General features: G+C 37.2%; 1 protein-coding gene across 1 annotated transcript in view; it reads left to right on the forward strand.

Moving 5' to 3' along the window:
- wnt3a (wingless-type MMTV integration site family, member 3A) overlaps nt 1-12161 on the forward strand; it is a gene marked incomplete at its 3' end in the record, with an annotated part of 71138 nt that overhangs the window by 46853 nt on the left and 12124 nt on the right. The gene's annotated exons all lie outside the window — the stretch shown is intronic.

Here is a 12161-nt window from a genome sequence, read left to right on the forward strand (position 1 = left end):
GAATACTGATTTCTTTTGCTTTGTTTGTTTAGTTGGTTTTTTTTTTTTATCTTTCATTTGAATTAGTACTGTACTGTCACACACTAAACTACTAAACTTTGGCAGATTTTTTTCTAATTTTGCACCCCCTAATAAAGGCTAAATCAGCATCCTTCTTGCATTCCGTCTCTTCTCTGCCCTTTGCCCAGTGTTGACTTTTGTTTTATCTATTGCTAAAGGTGTTCCTTTGGATTTGTGTGATGAATCGATCATAGAGTGTGTCTCCTATGGGATGCAGTGCTGTAAAGTATAACACAGGTTTCACATGATATTTCTGGCAGGAAGACAGAGTGTTCAAGTGTAGTTTCTTAGCACTGAAATATTATGAGGCAACAATGACCCCAGTAATGTATGTAATGAATGCCAGCTTGCCATTAAAATAAGTCACAGGCCGAAATTAGTGAATTATTGTTTAAATGTTAGAAAATATGATGGTTAAAGCACTGATATATATATTAAAAATGAATTTTTCATAGTTCCATGGTGACTGTCCTGTAAGTTGTATGTCATGTTACCTGGAAACTAATGCTTTAAGGATATTCTTTGTGTTCAAAGTCACAGTGGGGTTCTGACTAACTGAGTGTGTGAGAAGTTGGTATTAAGACTGAGTTGTTCACACACACACACACATATATATACATAGATATACATATATTTCTCAGTGGGTGTGTTAGACTCCAGACAAATGTCAGTGATGGCTCACCTCCAACAAGTAGCAACTTTCGACCGGCTTTTCACACTAAAATATGATGCTGGCACTTTTGCCAATTTTAGCCAAACTTGGTCATCATGTTGATATAAGCTGAGACTGAGGAGCTTATCTCACCACAAAAGTAGTGTTGACTCAAAAAAAACAATGAAAAATACATTTGCACATGAAATACAGCTTTGGTTTTTTGCTGAGGGCAAAAAGGTGGGCAGGGGTTCTAAGGGGATAAATTGCATTTTGGATCATCTCTATCACTGCTTATAAATCATGAAAAATATTCATGATAATTTTGTAGGCATGCAACCAATACCTAAAAGCTTTGTTTTCATTGCTGTGTTAAAGTCCCCTGTCAAAATTCTAATAAATTGCAGAAAGGGCATTTTGTTTAACCCATTTCAGCCAAAGATTGCCTATTGAAACTAAATATCGGTCTGACCCTGTCTTTTGGAAGACACAAGGATCACTTTCCCGACAGGATGCCGCGCTAAAGTTCACCCGCAGTTCACTATAGGAAATATACCTGTAGGCAGGTTTATGAGAAATCTGAAAACTAAGAGACAAAATCTTGAAGCACTTTGCTTAATATTACACTGTGCGCAACTTGGCAAATAATCACTCATCCTTACAAGTAACCTGGAGCCTCCGGCATGCCTGCTCCTGAAAAATATTTACTCTTCCTACGCTTTTGATTGCATAAGATTTAGAGATTACGAAACCTTAAAACATTGTTACAGACAACTTTCTTTAACTTGAAAGCTTTATTGAGACCTTTTCATTAATACATTTTTACAAAATAGTATCATGAAGAAATTAGCTTAATTTTATTCAAAAAGGGATGCACTGTATTTACTAAATAATGAAAAGAATGAGGGTTGAGATCATACCTTTGTTTATTATCAGAAAATAGCTGTGCTTCACAGATGGTTAAGTTCGTAATTAATCCAGAAACATTTTATGAGCCTGACAGCAACATTAACAGATTTCTAAGTTTGTTTTTAAGTGTTACAGATATATTATTAAATTTGAACTCCTGGTGTGTTTAAAAAAAAAAAAAAAAAGAAATCCACCAACTCCACGCCTGACAGAATATCCTTAGTCAGCAGCAATACTATAAGTCCTGTGTAAACACCTTTCAATGGCTCAGCAACAAGCTAACATTATTGTGTCCACACACACCTCGATTTCTGGCATGTAAACACAGAGCGGTATCTGAACTTGGGAACAGTCCAGGTTTTCTAAGCTACACCTGGGAAGCTCCTCTGCCAAGATTCAGGGGGAAGTCTGTACATTTTCATTCTCGAACAATATCAAGCCCATCCAGGCAGACCACACATACCTACAAATGGGCCTAATGACCCTTTTTCTACTTACAAATAAAAGCAGAACTCATATAAAAACAAATAAAAGACTAAAAACAATTTCACTTATAAAAGCAATATGCATAAAAGTACAAGGTATGACTAAAATAAAAGTTAAGCAAGGCAACTTTATTTGCAAAGCCCTTTAACAAAAGCAGCAACCAATGTTTGAATAGCTTTCCATGCTGACCTTTTGAAAAAAAATGCTTTTGTAATAAGTCAAATAGATAAAATGTAAAAGCAAAAGATAGTTTGAAATAAGAAAATCCATTAAAAAATCAATAGAAAAAAAACATAAAATTAGGATGAGATGGTAAATATAAGACATGAAATCCCTAGAAATATCATATTAAAACCATTGTGCAGTAAGTTAAGCATGAGCATTCTCAAGAAGAATATTTTTTGCTTTTTCTCAAAACACACAAGATTTCATCCCAAACTGGCAACTATTTCCACAGGATAGGATCTTATTGTGCTTTTTGTACTTCCAGCCATGTTAGACTCTGTTATACTAGGGACCACATACAGTCCCATGTTCTGAAAGTAACTACTTTCTCATGCGATTTTAAGGGACAGTAAGGCAGGATGAAGCTGTGTTTTGTCAGTGATGAGGCAGATCTTAAAGTTTTACTTTAAGTTTTACTAGAAACCACTGCAAATAGCTAAATGTAAAATGTGGTCTTCTATAGTAGGACCAGTCAGAAGTACGGTCAGCATTCTGAATCAACTTAAAACTTTAAGGCAGTTATTGTGACCCACAGAGACCATCACGTAGTAATGTAGCCTGGATGTAATGAATGCATAGTCTTGTTTCTCTGCATCACTTCAGGACAGCATGCCCTGGATTTTGACAATGTTTTTCAGGTGGGAAAAGACTGACATAAGAGTTAATAAGAAAATCATTTTAGTTCAATGTTTCACATAGTGCTGGAGCTCTCATCACTCTTCTCAACAGATCAGCACTTATTAGGCCTCTGCACAACACTGGAGTGTAATTTGAGTTTGAGAGAGCATGGCAGGTTGACATACAACATTGCAGAGAGGTATATTTAGGCAAAGGCTTGACAAGCACCTGGTAGACTTTGCTTAAAACAAAGACTAACTTAGCTTACCTGTAGCTTAGTCCAAAGAAAATATTTCAAAATTCACATATAGTGGGCTACCACTAAAGGTCCCTAACTAAGACACTGTTTTGCTTATTAATCAAAAGTAATTTGTCATGACCAAATATTGACTCTGAGCAGCTGTCTGGCAACCAGCAGGGACCAGTGCAGGAGCAGTTGACATCATAAGCCACTAGGAAATGGCATGTTGATGTCATTTCATTTTGGTTGTTGTAAGAATAACACCAGCTCAACATACAGGTCTGAATATTGTTATTTGATTTTATCCACTGTAAACAGTAGTATTGTTTTCCGGACCAAGAACCCATGGACAAAAACTATGATAATTAAAAATTGTTCAGTACCATCCTTCTGGTAAAATTGGAGCCCATTCCTCATCATTCTTATCAACCTAAGCCTGAGCAAGGGGGCAATGGAGCAGACAGAAGGTAGGAGTTTGTAGTTATCCTAATATGAATGTTGTCATCTGTAATTACCAGTAAGAATCTATAAGTCCCTCATTTTATTTGTACCAAAAATACAAATTAAAAAAAGAAGTCATTTTTACATTTACTATTATTATTATTCTAATAAAGCGATTACATACCAGTAAGAACATGATTTTTAGTTTGATGTTAAATGTTTCTGTTATTAACCTTTGATTTTGTTACATGTTGCACGTGGACAATAATGAATCTCAGGATACCAACATGCATGCATATCCATGACTTGTGCCTAATGTGCACAAATGCCTCTTTTGCTGTCACTTACTGTTTGAAGAGCAAAAGTCTTTAATCTCCCAAACTAGATTTAGGTATCAAAATGACTTGGTTTGTATTAGGAATAGATCATGGTTGGGTTTAGAATGCATTCTTTCACAATTAATACCATACATTGGAGTAAGTCCTACTTTTTATTTTGCCTCAGGTGAAAAATCCTACAGAGATATGCCATAAGAAGACTTTGGGGGGAGGGAGCATATAAGATATCTTGCACAACAAGCTATAGTAACTGTTTGAATGGGAAGGATGATCGCTGAAGAACTACTGACTGTGTCTCCACGGTAACAGACATGAGGGGGTGTATTGATCTTATCGTCTAACAAAACCAACAGAAACCCAAATGTTTAACCTTTCCTTTAAAATGTCAAACATTTGCTGTTTGTCTGACGGCAATACATAAATATAGAAAAAGATTAGTAAAAAAAAAAAAAAAGTCAGTGCTAAGCTTGTAATTCTAATGAGTATTCTTTTTGCATGATTTCACATTTGACTGATGAGTAATATCCATTAAGAATCCACACAGGTGAGCACATGAAAGCACAGGAATGCACTTTTTTCCAGCATTATAAGGTTGTCAGTCATTCCTAAAGGGCAGTTATTCAGTTATTCAAAAGCCCACAGGCCCCCAGTAAGAGGCCTGTCTCTTAATAACACCTGGTGTTAAAGGAGATCAGCAGGAGGGTTTGTCAGTACATGACAAGAATGGACACTAATCCCAGGCAATACCCACTGGTCCTGCATGTCTCTTGAGTGGGATAATTGATTCCCACACCCTTCTTAAAACATGCTCGCCCCCTCGTCTCAGACCCAGCAACCGAGAAAACAGAGCTTGTTTCATTCTGGTGCCGAGGGAACACAGCTATGAGGACAAAAGACTGTGTTTTTTGTTTTTTTTCTGGAGCTCCTATGAGACTTGAACTGAGGGTTGTCATAAGTGTTGTAGGTGGTAGCAGAAATTTGTTTGGTAATAGACACTAATCTCTTTAGGTTGTCAGGGGTATTTCCCTTTCTGCTGTCGGGGATCATACCTCTTTCTCCTCTCCCCTTTTCTGCTCCTCTGACCCTCCCTCAGAAGCTAACATAAGTGAACTAAATGTGAAAGCGACCCTTTGGTAAGAGCGCCGGAAAATCATCTGGGTTCCAGCGGCAAGTGTGACCAGAATACTGGGTTTAGATTAAAGTGTCGGCTTGCAAAGTTGCATTTTTCTGCAATTACAATGAACTTCCTCTGAGGTCAGTCTGCACCATCGATTCAGATGAGATGGAATGAGTTAGATGAAGTTTGAGGTATTTCCGCAAAAGGAGCAGTCACCTTAAATGAATTCAATTGAGTAGGGTAAAACATATAAAAAGCAAAGTATACGCCATCAGTTACACGTTCATACAAATCAGATAAGTAAAGCATCTAGAAAGATACAGGTAAATAATGGAAGACATTCTTTGCACACTCATTTAATGTGTAGATTTCACGTAAAATAAGGTAGAACATTTTTACAAAACATCATTAACATTCTATCTCCATCTTCTCAGACTCTTCTGTATTAGCCTTGGTCTGACCTTGTCCTGATATCGCTTCCCTGGGGAGGAATGTAAAACATATCCGTCCAAACCCAGTTACCACCAAACTCCTCGTTCTCACCACCTCTTCTCCATTGCAGGGCCACATGATCTTTTCCATGTACCAGACATAATTTGTGGCTTAGGTTTGGAGGCTGACGGTGCGTCTGCGCCACTCTGCTGTTTCAGGCGTTGGGTGCACCATGTGCAACAGTTGGATAGAGGAAAAATGCATCCTCAGTCTTCATTGCAACTTCAGGCCACCTCCTGAGTTAATAATTTTATTTTATTATTTTTTCTCACATGGTCATACAAAAGGTAAAACAAGACTTTACAACAAAAAAACAGTTGGTCTTCTATCTGGTCCTCTATCCTCTGTCCTCCATCTGATAATGAATACATTTAGAAAATGGCTAAAACGGTGTAAAAAATAAGTTAAAATAACACTGAGTTGTGGGGTTCTGTGTCTTTTATTTGTTTTATTTTTCTTTTTAGTTATTTTTATGATATTCGACTGTGCAGTACTTTGGTGACGTTTTGTTTTTAAAATGAGCTTTATAAATAAAGTGGATTGGATTAGATTAGATTAAAAGACAAAGCCACTTTTTCCTAATCTTGTTCTAGATTTATTTCACAAAAGCAATAAAAAGTAGATGCACTTTAGAGTTAAAATAAAAAAAAATACTGCAGATCAACTTAACCCTTTTTGCTTTGTTTTTAGCAGATAACTATTTCCTCTGTGCATATTTTCAAGAGAAGTGCTGTGACACACTAGATCCAAATTGTATGTAAGCATGTGGTGGCTTGTCCATTGTTTAAAGTGTTTGAGGAGGTGCATTTAAGCTGCTGCTGCTGTGTAGTTATGGAAAGAAACACTAGATTCCTTCAACGCATGGTGACACACAAGGCGGTAGTAAATACAGTAAGTGATTCTGCTTTAGTTAGATATGATAAAAGAGCGTACACTCTTCCAAAGGTGCCTCTACTTGATCATCGTTCAGACAACTCCTTGGTTTATTTTCTGAACTGATTCACCGGGCCGTAAACAATGGCATTTATATCGAACCACGTAAAATTCATTGTTATGGCCACATGATAAAATTATGTTGTGGTTTCCCAGCAACCTTTGAAACACCAAAACCAAATCATTGCAGAATGACAGTTTTCTATTTGCACATGAACAACACAGCTATTCATCCACTTCACCTCACTGAAGAAAACTTTTACGTTGACACAACACAGCCTCGCCAGCAAAAGCAGCGACATGTCAGCAGTCTGTGCCAGGAAACTAAAGGTTTCTCCACGTAAGCAGACGATATGGTAGATGTATAGTGAGTGGGATGTGGTCTTGACCAGCAGTTGTTGTTAATGGAATGGCATGATCTGCTTTACTTAGCATTGATGAAACAAGGCAGGGTCCAGCTGAGGAGCTGCTGCCAACACAGCCGCCCTCTCTACTGATTTTGACCTGGGATGACCCAGAGGGGAGTGCCATGGCACTGAAAAGAACAGGGAAAAAATGGACAAAAGAGAGAATAAGACTTTTATGTTTTTCTCCACAGTTAAGAAGAAACGTTGCACCCTGATATGACGTGCAAAACTGTTCCTGTAATAAAAGCTGTGCTGTCTCTTGGCCTCCATCCTGCCTTGATATGTGACTTCTTTCTGAATCCCACTGAAGACAGAGCTTGTGACCAAAGATTCCAACTACAGACAGTTTAGGATTTGAGGACTTTTTCTTTGTGGACAAAATTAAATTTTGCAGGCTGCACATGTAAAGGTATGTTTTTGCTTCTAAAAACGACAAATATTAACAGCAACTTGTTTGAATATAAATGACGGTCTAGTGCAGAAATCTGTCTAATTTATTTTAGATTTGAACTCTTCTGACTTGTTCAACCACTCATCCAAACTCATATGTTTGTGGACATATTCACAAAGGCACACCTGCTCATATAAGGTCTATTAGATCATATTTTGCAAAAGGGTCACAAAGTCCAAAGACACTGAGCCCAAGCTCAAATCTTAGGGAAGGCACTGGAAATGATCTTTTGTATTTATAATGTTGAAGGGGGTAAAGTTGAATCATTTAGTGACTTAGTTAGACAGGTAAATAATAAGCTAACAGGTATTTTAAATGCAATTGCTTCAGCACTCTGCCCGTCAGGCCTTTGTTAAAGATGGACCACAGAGATTCCCCACTTAAAGACAAAAACCAGCTGGGAATTAACCAGAGGACACATTAAAACCTGTTCCATTTGTGAAGTTAATAGTCAGATCTGATCTAATGACTTAGTGATTTGACCACAATTCCCAACAGTTTAACAGAGGAAGCCAAACACTAAGCATCACTTGAGTAAAACCACCACCACATTCAAAACATGGTGATGGCAGCATCGTCCTGTGGAGTTTTCTTTTTCTTTTTCTTCTCAGTACGCACGAAACATAAAGCAATCCTGTGTGACAACCTTTCTCACTGATCTCAAACTTCAACGAGACTCATTTTGAAGTACAGCATAGGAGAACACAGGAGTCAGGACCTCAGCCTGGACCTCAATGTCCACTTAGGTTAGCAGTTTAACATCTCTGCCAAGAAGCCTTGGGAGTAACTAAAAGACGTGCTGAGCTTGTGGGATCACTCCCATGAAAACATGAAGCTGACTCTGCTGCCAAAAATGCTATACAAACATGAAAACATCCTTTGCTTTGCTGGTACAACAAGAATCATCATACTGTTCTATGTCCCGTTTTAAAAATCATATATGTTTAGAGTTCTGTTTTGCTTTTTTATGTTGCTTTAAATGTTACAGGTAATTTTATATAAAAACTCATATTAAACCATTTAAACCAGATCTGCAAACTCATCTTTTAATCCAAAGTCTTGTTGTAGAAATCTAGGAATGTTCTCTTCCAAAATGCTTTGCACTTGAAAAATTCTGGGTGTCTTTTGTTCTCAAACCAAATGAACGTCACATCAGCAGATTTCATGATGTCAAGACTTGAAGCCATCCACTATGGTTCCCCTTATCAGAAAGCGTTTTACACCGTGTGACATCCCTATCTCCAGAGGAGATGGGGATGTCAGCGCCTGTGGTAATGCCCATCCTGAAGATAAAGTCAAAGCCAAGGCAGAGTCTTTGCTTTGTTTGCCTTTGTCTTCCACATACAGAGGATGCTGGAGAAGCATGGCTATGAGGGACAGTGATGAGCTTTTTCCAAGAACCAGATCCGGCTGTAACATTTTGGTCATTCAATTCACTTTTTTTAAGATTTACTTTTAAATGCTCATCAGCCACTGTCCTGATGCACTGCTTTGTTTAAAGGGAAACACTCATTTTTTTCTGTGGCTGAAAGGCGCTGAATTTATTAATATTCCAATAAAATATTCTTTATTCATTAAGTGAGAAGCGTTGATGTTCCAATCAGATGATAATTCCACTGCAATGCTGACATCTAGTGGCTCTGTCACCATCGTACACATCACAGATTTTAAACTGTGAAGTTTAGTGAAGTCTGTCATGTAATCTGTTTCACATCGAATCAAAGCATTTGAATACATAAAAGGAAAATTAACAGCCTCATGGAGCATGAGGAAAATATTCATGGAGAAAGGAGTGAAGTAATGAAAATGTGATTATTTCAATATTTTTGTAGCACATGATGTTAGTGGGACTGTTTCATGTCAAAGGGTGGGAGTCTGTCTGAAACCTGTGATGCAGAGCAATAACAAGACGCACTTGTCGGCGTGACTTTAAGTAAGTGACATCACCAACACAGTGAGGTCACCGTGGGTACACAAAGGAGCACTGATGTCCTTCTGTTTGCTTGGACGTGGAAAGCTGAACAGATGGGCTGCACCAAACTTGTTGAGGATAGTTTAGTTTGTTTCTTGGATTATTCTTTTTTTAAAAAGTTTTTTATTGCAGAATTAAATATTCCGAAATGACAAAACATGTATGATACTTTATTCAGACTCGCATCCCGTGGAACTATATGTTTTCCACTTGGTGGCAGCTTATTTAAATCAGTCAGGTACCGTTGCTCAGGCATTACATTTTTCCCATGTATTTTACACAGTCAGTAACTTGGCCTCTGTACCAGTGCTGACAGCTGCTGGGAGGAAAACCCATTCAGTTCATGGCTGCGCTGTCTTCCAAACTTTCCCATCAACAGCTGCAGTAACTCTCCATCTTTGCAATTATTTAACTGTTTGCATGAAAGTTTGGTCATTTAAAGGCAACCAAGCAAATATGTGCAGGTGAAAATGTTATGCTGATTAGCCATTAATTATATAATATCATTAATAAAAAATGTCTGAAATAACTCAAATGAATTTGAGCGATGGTGAAAAAGGAGTTCAGGTTTTAAATTCAAGGAAAAGTAGATACACTTCAAAGTGTGTTGCAAGTGTATTATCGGAGGTAAAAAGATCTGATGTCACAGCAGGACCTATAAACTAGTCCATGCTTTCATCTTTAGTTGGCTTGATTATTTTAACAGTGTTGTTACAGATCCACTGAAAACATATATTAGACAACTGCAGCTTCTTGAATGATTTAGGACCAAATTAAACCAGTCAGCTCTTCACCCAGTATGGACCTACCAGATTCCTCAGATCATCTGGATCCAGTCTTTTATCAGTTCCCAGAGTCAGAACCAGAAAGAAAGGCTTTTTATGCTCCTCATGTCTGGAACACACTCCCAGAAGGCCTCAGATCAGATGAAGCACACATTTTGTTTAAAACCAGCTTATAGACCCGTCTATTCTCAGCTGCATTTGAATTGCTTCTCTTGAAAAGTGCACTCTCTTTTTTTTATAAGCTTGAATTTATTTTTAAACTCGTGATGTTTTTAATAGTTTTCCTCTAATGTTTCATTTTCCTTTCTGTCTTGTTTTCTAATGTATTCTCTATAAAGTGCTTTACGGAGACATTAAAGCACTTTGAATCTCCCAGTCAATTATTGTGCAATACATAAACTTGCCTTTCCAAGACCTGAATGTACTATATAGCAGGGGTGTCCAAAATTGGTCCACGAGGGCCACTGTCCTGCAGCTTTTGGGTGTATGATGCTGCAGCACACTTTAATCAGATTTAGTGGTCAACCTGATTGGGCATAACTTGACAGCAAGCTGTTTAGGTGAGAAATTTAATTTAAATAAGGTTTGTTGGATCAGGTATCCAACTATAACCTGCAGGATTGCATCCCTCGAGGACTGGAGCTGGACAGTCCTGCTACAAAGAAAAGCACATGTACATCAAATGTAGGTGCTTGCAAAATGTATTACTACTACTTTTTTGTTTGTTTTGTTCTTTACATTTGTATTTCTATCACAATGCTGTCTGAATAAACTTGTAAGCAGTTTGTCTGCAGATAATCTGAAGAGCCACACTAACTCACAGGAGGATTGAAGTTAAAAAGTCATCATCGATAACATCTCTAAATCGACTTCTAGGAAGACCTAAATAAATATTAAGTAAAATGAACTTGTTTTCTCAGAAGGAAAAGGAAATACTGAAACATTATGAAGGGTTTTCCATATTGCAGATATAATGCAAGCTAAAATGTGGGTATTTCATGCAATGTTCAATGCTATCCAAAAGATGGTGCTAAAATGTTGTCTTCATACCACATGTGGAAGTTTCTGGGCTTGCATGGGCTTCTGTTAATTTGTCTCTGCTATGTAAGTTATAAAGGTTTACTTTTTGGATTCTCACTGAAAATTAGAGTAGCACCTTTGAATGGCATGCCAGTGAAACAGTGAAAAATAAAGAAAAATAGTCAGGGACGAGATTGTCATAGAAACATCAAAAGCTGCTTGACACGAGTTTCCCTCCAGTGTGAGATGATGTGAGGGTACGAGTGCATGGGAGTTTGTGTAGCTTGTTGAGGACATTCATATTCAGCTGATAATATCAAAATAACTTCAAGGATCGACTGAACTTTTCCAATTAAACAAAATACAGGTGAAATTGAATAGAAAAAGTTAGTCTTGTTCCTATTATTTCATTCAGTCATTATTTTTCTCAAATCAGCAAACAAATCAAGATGTATTAATTGAGTTTTGTCATTATTGTTGTTTTTAAAATAAAAAAAAACTCTTTAACAGCTAAGTCACTGTTAAATTCTTCCTACTGTTTTACATATCAAAATAAGATATATTTTTGTTCATTAATTCATCCATCTTGATTAATCTGCAGACTAAATTTAAAGTTTTTCTCTTGTAAGTCAGACATTTCCCACCTGGCCATTTAAGTAAAAACAGCCAAAGCTTGCTAAAAGATCACTTGAAATTATTTTTTGTTACTAAAAAAAAAAAAAATCATCATTACCTAAATAATATGCTTAAATAATCAGAATAAAAAAACAAAAAGTATACTTTTCTCTTTCTGCAAGTTTAGTCAGTCATGTTGCACATTTGGGGTTCTGAGATGCCACATTTGTCTCTTAAATATGAAGGAACATTAAAGCCTGTAACCTAAATGAGAGGCTGGTGTCCCATAGGTCAGTTATCACACTGAGAAAAAGTCTCCATGCATTTAAACTTTGTGGTGCAGCCAGTTTTCTAGGATAAATACTCCTGGAAAGGCAACCCAAAGCAGCTGATTCTACT

Source organism: Telmatherina bonti, assembly GCF_933228915.1.
Source record: "Telmatherina bonti genome assembly, chromosome: 7".
Classification (NCBI taxonomy): domain Eukaryota; kingdom Metazoa; phylum Chordata; class Actinopteri; order Atheriniformes; family Telmatherinidae; genus Telmatherina; species Telmatherina bonti.